Genomic DNA, 7,275 nt, shown 5'->3' with positions numbered 1-7,275 from the left:
CTATACCTGGCTTCCCAAAAAGTAAACAAAAAAGTAATGAAAAAGTTGTATGTACCCCAAACTAGTATAAGTTAAAATGGAAACTCATCCCATAAAAAATAAGCCGTCACACAGCTCTGTCAAGAAAAAAAATAAAAATCATATAGTTGCCATTGGTACCAAAGAGGCTGTTTGAAAGCAACATGGTGCCTGTAAACCAATTCATAAAAATATGAGCTCCAAAAGCGAAATGGCACTCTTTCCCTTCTGAACCCTGTTGTGTGCCCATATAGCAGCTTACGTCCACACTTATGGCATTTCTGTACCCAGCAGTAGCTTCCTGTGAATTCAAGCAGTGTGGTGCGAGTCTCAGATAGCATGAGCTGGGCAATGTCATATCTGTGGAAAAATTCAAATTTTAATTTTGCACCGAGCGCTGCACATTAGTTACATAGTTTGTAAGGCTGAAAAAAGATATACCGTATTTATTTCTTTATAAGACGCACTTTTTCCCCCCAAAAGTGGGTGGAAAATGACAGTGCGTCTTATAAAGCAAATGCTGCCAACTCTGATGGCGCTGATACATTGCTGCCGCACTGCGATGTATCAGCGGGATGTGAGGAGGAGATGGAGGCTGGCAACACTGGCGGCGGTGCTCGATGCAGTCACTGTACTGTAATACATCGGGCCCCGCACACAGCAGTTTTCATAAGTGAAGTCATGGTACAGTAATCCTCTTCAAGCAGTGTTTGTACTTTAAACTCAGGCAATCCTCTGTACAACTTACTATGAAAGCGGCAGGCAGGGCGGCAGCGTAACCTCGCGATGCTCACTCATTCACGCTCCTCCCATTTCATTCATGAAGGCAGAGCAGGAGCGTGAATGAGTGATCGCGAGGTTACGCTGCCGCCCTCATAGTAAGTTGTACAGAGGATTGCTTGAGTTTAAAGTACAAACACTGCTTGAAGAGGATTACTGTACCAAGACTTTATTTATGAAAACTGCTGTGTGCGGGGCCCGATGTATTACAGTACAGTGACTGCATCGGGCACCGCCGCCAGTTTTGCCAGCCTCCATCCCCTCCTACCATGAAAACTGCTCCATTACACTATGCTGTAAGTGGGTGGACAATGGTGTAATGGGGGTCACTATTCACACAGGACAATATACTGTGACACATATGATACTGTGACCAGCATAAGATGATCTTATGCTTGTCACAGTATCATATGTGTCACAGTATATTGTCCTGTGTGAATAGTGACCACCATTACATTAGATGCTATGTGTGTCATTCACACATCCCCCACACTAGTGTATGATCCACAGACCACCCCCATAAGAGTGTCATCCACAGATCCCCCATAACAGTGTATCCACCACAGATCCCCCCTATAACAGTGCCATCCACAAATCCCCCTTAAAACTGCCATCCACAGAATCCTCATAACAGTGCCATCCACAGATTCCCCCATAACAGGGCTTCATCCACAGATCCTCCATAACAGTGTCATCCACAGACAACCATTAGTTCAAAACCCACCAAAAGCACACCTTTTGGTTCAAAATATTTTTTTCTTATTTTCCTCCTCAAATATCTAGGTGCGTCTTATCATCAGGTGCATCTTATAAAGCGAAAAATGCGGTATGTCCATCAGGTTCAGCGTGTTATCCTGCAAATTTGATCCAGAGGAAGCTAAAGAAACCCCATGAGGTAGAAGTCAATTTTCTTCATTTTAGGGGAAAAAAAATTCCTTCCAGAATCAGAAACTCCCTGGATCAACGACCCTTCTCCAGAAATCTAAAAACTATAACCTGTAATATTATGACACTTCAGAAATACATTCAGGCCCCTCTTGAACTCTTTTAGTGAGTTCACCGTCACCACCTCCTCAGCCAGAGAGTTGCATAGTCTCACTGCTCTTACCGTAAAGAATCCTCTTCTATGTTTGTGCACAAACCTTCTTTCCTCCAGACGCAGAGGATGTCCACTCGTCACAGTCATAGTCCTGGGAATAAATAGATGATGGGAGAGATCTCTATACTGACCCCTGATATATTTATATACACTCACCTAAAGAATTATTAGGAACACCATACTAATACGGTGTTGGACCCCCTTTTGCCTTCAGAACTGCCTTAATTCTACGTGGCATTGATTCAACACGGTGCTGATAGCATTCTTTAGAAATGTTGGCCCATATTGATAGGATAGCATCTTGCAGTTGATGGAGATTTGAGGGATGCACATCCAGGGCATGAAGCTCCCGTTCCACCACATCCCAAAGATGCTTTATTGGGTTGTGATCTGGTGACTGTGGGGGCCATTTTAGTACAGTGAACTCATTGTCATGTTCAAGAAACCAATTTGAAATGATTTGAGCTTTGTGACATGGTGCATTATCTTGCTGGAAGTAGCCATCAGAGGATGGATACATGTTCTCATTCTATTTACGTCAAATTCGGACCATTTGAATGTCTCAACAGAAATCGAGACTCATAAGACCAGGCAACATTTTTCCAGTCTTCAACAGTCCAATTTTGGTGAGCTTGTGCAAATTGTAGCCTCTTTTTCCTATTTGTAGTGGAGATGAGTGGTACCCGGTGGGGTCTTCTGCTCTTGCAGCCCATCCGCCTCAAGGTTGTGCGTGTTGTGGCTTCACAAATGTTTTGCTGCATACCTCGGTTGTAACGAGTGGTTATTTCAGTCAACGTTGCTCTTCTATCAGCTTGAATCAGTCGGCCCATTCTCCTCTGACCTCTAGCATCCACAAGGCATTTTTGCCCACTGGACTGCCGCATACTGGATGTTTTTCCCTTTTCACACCATTCTTTGTAAACCCTAGAAATGGTTGTGCATGAAAATCCCAGTAACTGAGTAGATTGTAAAATACTCAGTCCGGCCTGTCTGGCACCAACAACCATGCCATGCTCAAAATTGCTTAAATCACCTTTCTTTCCCATTCTGACATTTAGTTTGGAGTTCAGGAGATTGTCTTGACCAGGAGCACACCCCTAAATGCATTGAAGCAACTGCCATGTGATTGGTTGACTAGATAATTGCATTAATGATAAATAGAACAGGTGTTCCTAATAATTTTTTAGGTGAGTGTATAGTGTCATTGTCATATTGTTGTTTGACCGTGACGCGGTTGCCGTGCAGACTCGTTGCTGGTGGCAACGTGTAGCTTTTGGTTTGCACGTGCAATTCCCCTTTAAGGTGTGCCTCCCTGCTGTTTGGTGTGCTAGGGGTTAATCTTCTAGCTAGTGGGGATTATGGTGTGTCCTGGGTGTGACCGCAAGCTTGTTATATACCTGTGGCTTGCAGGCTGGGGGCAGTTGTACTTCAGCCTTGTTTGGTGATGGAGCTCTGCTCCTTGCCTGGGTGATTCTGCCCAGTCCTTGAGGGCCACCTTATTGGACATAAATTGTCTTTCCTTATTTATTCTCCTGATTCCCTACCTCACTTGTTATTTATTAGGTGTGGGTTTATGTGAAGGGGCGTGTTGTATGTCTTCATGGTTGTTACATGTCTGGGCTGTTGTTGGTGTTTGCCTTGTATCTGGAAGCCTGTTTGCAGTGCTGCTTGGGGCTGCCATGCACTGTGTGAGCATGGGGGGCTCTGGTAGAGTTGGTATGCTGGATTCCTGTGTGGGTTGTTTGCACTGTGACCTGCTGTATGTTCGGGCTCCTGTACTGATGCACGGGTTACAGTTGTGGAGGCTTCGGCAGGTAAGTGAGTTGTCTTGTTGTTCCTACCTGCCGATCCTCTTGCTGTGAATGATCTCTCCTTTTCCCTTTTTTGCTAGGCCTGTGGAGACTCTGGTTCATCTGTGTCTTGGATGAACCTGGTTGTCTCTGGTCGATGTCTCCTAACCTCAGGGAAATTCAGGGATTTCAGGGTTCTGAGGTTCCAGCGTATGGGCCCTCCTACCTTAAGGGTCGGCTCATACAGTTCGGAGAACAGGGCCAGATTTAGGGATGCTTTAGGAGGTTACCTGCTCCCTTATTCCGGCGTACTTGCCTAGCAGCTACCCTTTATCTCTTTACATTGTACGGTGGGGGGTTTCCCCCACTCCCCACCGTGGCATATAGTTATTAGATCTCCCCTCAGTCTTCTTTTTTTATAAAATGAATAACCCTAATTTTGATAATTTTTCTGGGTTCTGTAGTCCACCCATTCCAGTTATTACATTAGTTGCCCTCCTCTGAACCCTCTCCAGTTCTGCTATGTCTTTCTTGTTCATAGGAGCCCAGAACTGTACACAGTACTCCATGTGTGGTTTGACTAGTGATTTGTAAAGTGGCAGGACTATGTTCTCATCACGGGCATCTATGCCCCATTTGATGCACCCCATAATCTGATTGGCCTTGGCAGCAGCTGCCTGACACAGGGTATTCCGGTTATAGAAAGTTATCCCCTATCCCTGATAGGGTATCACTATCAGATCAGTGGGGGTCCTACCGCTGGGACCCCCACCAATCACAAGAACTGGGGCCCCATAACCCGTGAAGCCCCTGAAATGGATGGAGCAGCTGATCATAAAAGTACGCCACGGCTCCACTCATTTATATGGGAGCGCAGTCGATAGCTGAGTACTGTATAGTGTAAATCACCACATTAGGCCTCAAAATATACATAGTGCTCTTATATTCCTGAGACCTCTCATACGTTCAGGCAAAAGAATAGGGCCACATGTAGGATGCTTCTATAACCAGGGTACACAACATAATAATAAGAGGGCTTGCTTTTCACACTTGACACTGAAATGACATATCTGTGTAAAAATTGCAATTATCACTTTGCACTATCTGCTGTGCATTAATTTTGGTAAAACACATGTGGGATATAAAGGCTCACAACACCCCTTGGTAAATTCTGTGAGGGGTGTGGTTTCTAAAATAGGGTCAGAGTTTTTTTTTTTTTAGATCACCTCAGAGCCTTTGCAGTTGTCGGCCAGTAGTGTATAAATCACCAAACTAGGCCTTGAATGCACATGGTGCTCTTTCTCTTCTGAATCCTGTAATGTGCCTAAACATCAGTTTACGACCATATAGGGGGTAATGATGTATCGGGGGAATATTATGTAACAAAATTTTGTGTGCTTTTTCTCTCATTACCACTTGAAAATCTAAATTTGAGGTTAAAACTAGTGATGAGCGGCAGGGGCAATATTCGAATTCGCAATATTTCACGAATATTTGGTAGAATATTTGTCATATATTTGCGAATTCGAGATTATTTTCTTGATCGCGAAAAATCGTCAATGTAATATTCGCATAATGCGCGTGAAATACAGGCACGGGTCACTATGGCTACATTTTTCAAGCTGCTAGAAGTTTCCTGAGACTGGAGAAAATGGTTGGCACGGTAGAACATTACAATAGCTTTATATGCAGATAGAGTGCTCCAATATATTCGCGATTGCGAAATGAGCACTAATGATGCAAATATTTTGGCACAATACGTGCAACTTTACATTTTAACAGGTCTGACTACTTATTAGTAATTGGTGCAGTAAGTATTGTTGTGAACTTGTGACATCACAGCACTATGTATGTATGTATGTATGTGTGTATGTAGCATACATACATACAGCACTATGTATGTAGCATGTATGTATGGACAGCAGAACCTGAATCAGCTACACTATATCAATATCTAACCAACACTGACTATCTCCCACTAACTCTCTGTATTATATATATAGGCTAACTAACTAACTATCTATCTAATGTAATAACACAGGAAAGCAGAGAGCACAGCAATAACACTGCTGTCTCTCTCAGATCTGCAAAATACTGCATACAAGGGCTGCTGGGGAGGTTCTTATATAGTAAGGGTTAGACAACTTTCCTATTGGTTGCTAGGGATGTTGCTAAGCTCAGACAAAGACATTGCAGCCTTCTCATTGGCCCACAAGCAAGAAGGGAGGTTACTGATAAAAAAAAAAAAATAGAATATTCTTAATTACGAATATATATCACTATATTCTAAATATTCGCGAATTCTCGAAGTGCTGATATTCGCGATTAATATTCGCTATTCGAATACTCGCACCCAACACTAGCTAGAACTACATATAATTGAAATATAATGTCATTTTCAATTTTATGTTCCAATCTTTAAACATTCTATGAAGCATCTGTGGGGTCAAGCCAATTATTATACCCCTAGTTGAAATCCTAGCAGACATTAGTTTCCAAAATGGGGTCAGTTTTTGGAGTTTTAGACTGTACTGGTACCTTATGGGCTCTGCAAATGAGACATGGCACACAAGAACCATTCCAGCGAAATCTGCCTTCCAAAAACCACATGATGCTCCTTCCCTTTTGGACCCTGCCTTGTGCCCATACAGCACTTTGCCACCACATATGGAGTGTTGCAATATTCAGGAGTAAATAAGTAACCAACTTTGCTGTGCTTTTTCTCGTGTTATCCCTTGTGAAAATGAAAAATGTGGGGCTAAAGCAACATTTTATAAAAAAAAAAAAATCTCCTGTGGGATCAAAGCGTTCACTACACCTCTCGATAAATTCCTTGAGGGGTGTAGTTTCACTTTTTGGGGGTTTCCACTGTAGAGATACCTTCTGGAACTCTTCAAATGCGACATAGCACCCAAAAACCATTCCAGCAAAATCTGCTATCCAAAAGCCAATTGGTGCTCATTCCTTTCTTAGCCCTACTGTGTACTCATACAACTGTTTACGACAACATGTGGGGTGTTTCTCTAAACTGCAGAATCAGAGTAATAAATATTGAGATTTTTTTTGCTGTGTAAGGCCTCTTTCACACTTGCGTTGTCCGGATCCGGCGTGTACTCCACTTGCCGGAATTACACGCCGGATCCGGAAAAACGCAAGTGTACTGAAAGCATTTGAAGACGGAACCGTCTTCCAAATGCGTTCAGTGTTACTATGGCACCCAGGACGCTATTAAAGTCCTGGTTGCCATAGTAGGAGCGGGGAGCGGGGGAGCGGTATACTTACAGTCCGTGCGGCTCCCGGGGCGCTCCAGAATGACGTCAGAGCGCCCCGTGCGCATGGATGACGTGATCCATGTGATCACATGATCCATGCGCTTGGGGCGCCCTGACGTCACTCTGGAGCGCCCGGGGAGCCGCACGGACGGTAAGTATACTGCTCCCCCGCTCCCCACTACACTTTACCATGGCTGCCAGGACTTTAGCGTCCCGGCAGCCATGGTAACCACTCTGAAAAAGCTAAATGTCGGCTCCGGCAATGCGCCGAAACGACGTTTAGCTTAAGGCCGGATCCGGATCAATGCCTTTCAAT

This window comes from Bufo bufo, chromosome 1 (genome assembly GCF_905171765.1).
Source record: "Bufo bufo chromosome 1, aBufBuf1.1, whole genome shotgun sequence".
NCBI classification, from domain to species: Eukaryota; Metazoa; Chordata; class Amphibia; order Anura; family Bufonidae; genus Bufo; species Bufo bufo.
This window is presented reverse-complemented; position numbering follows the sequence as displayed.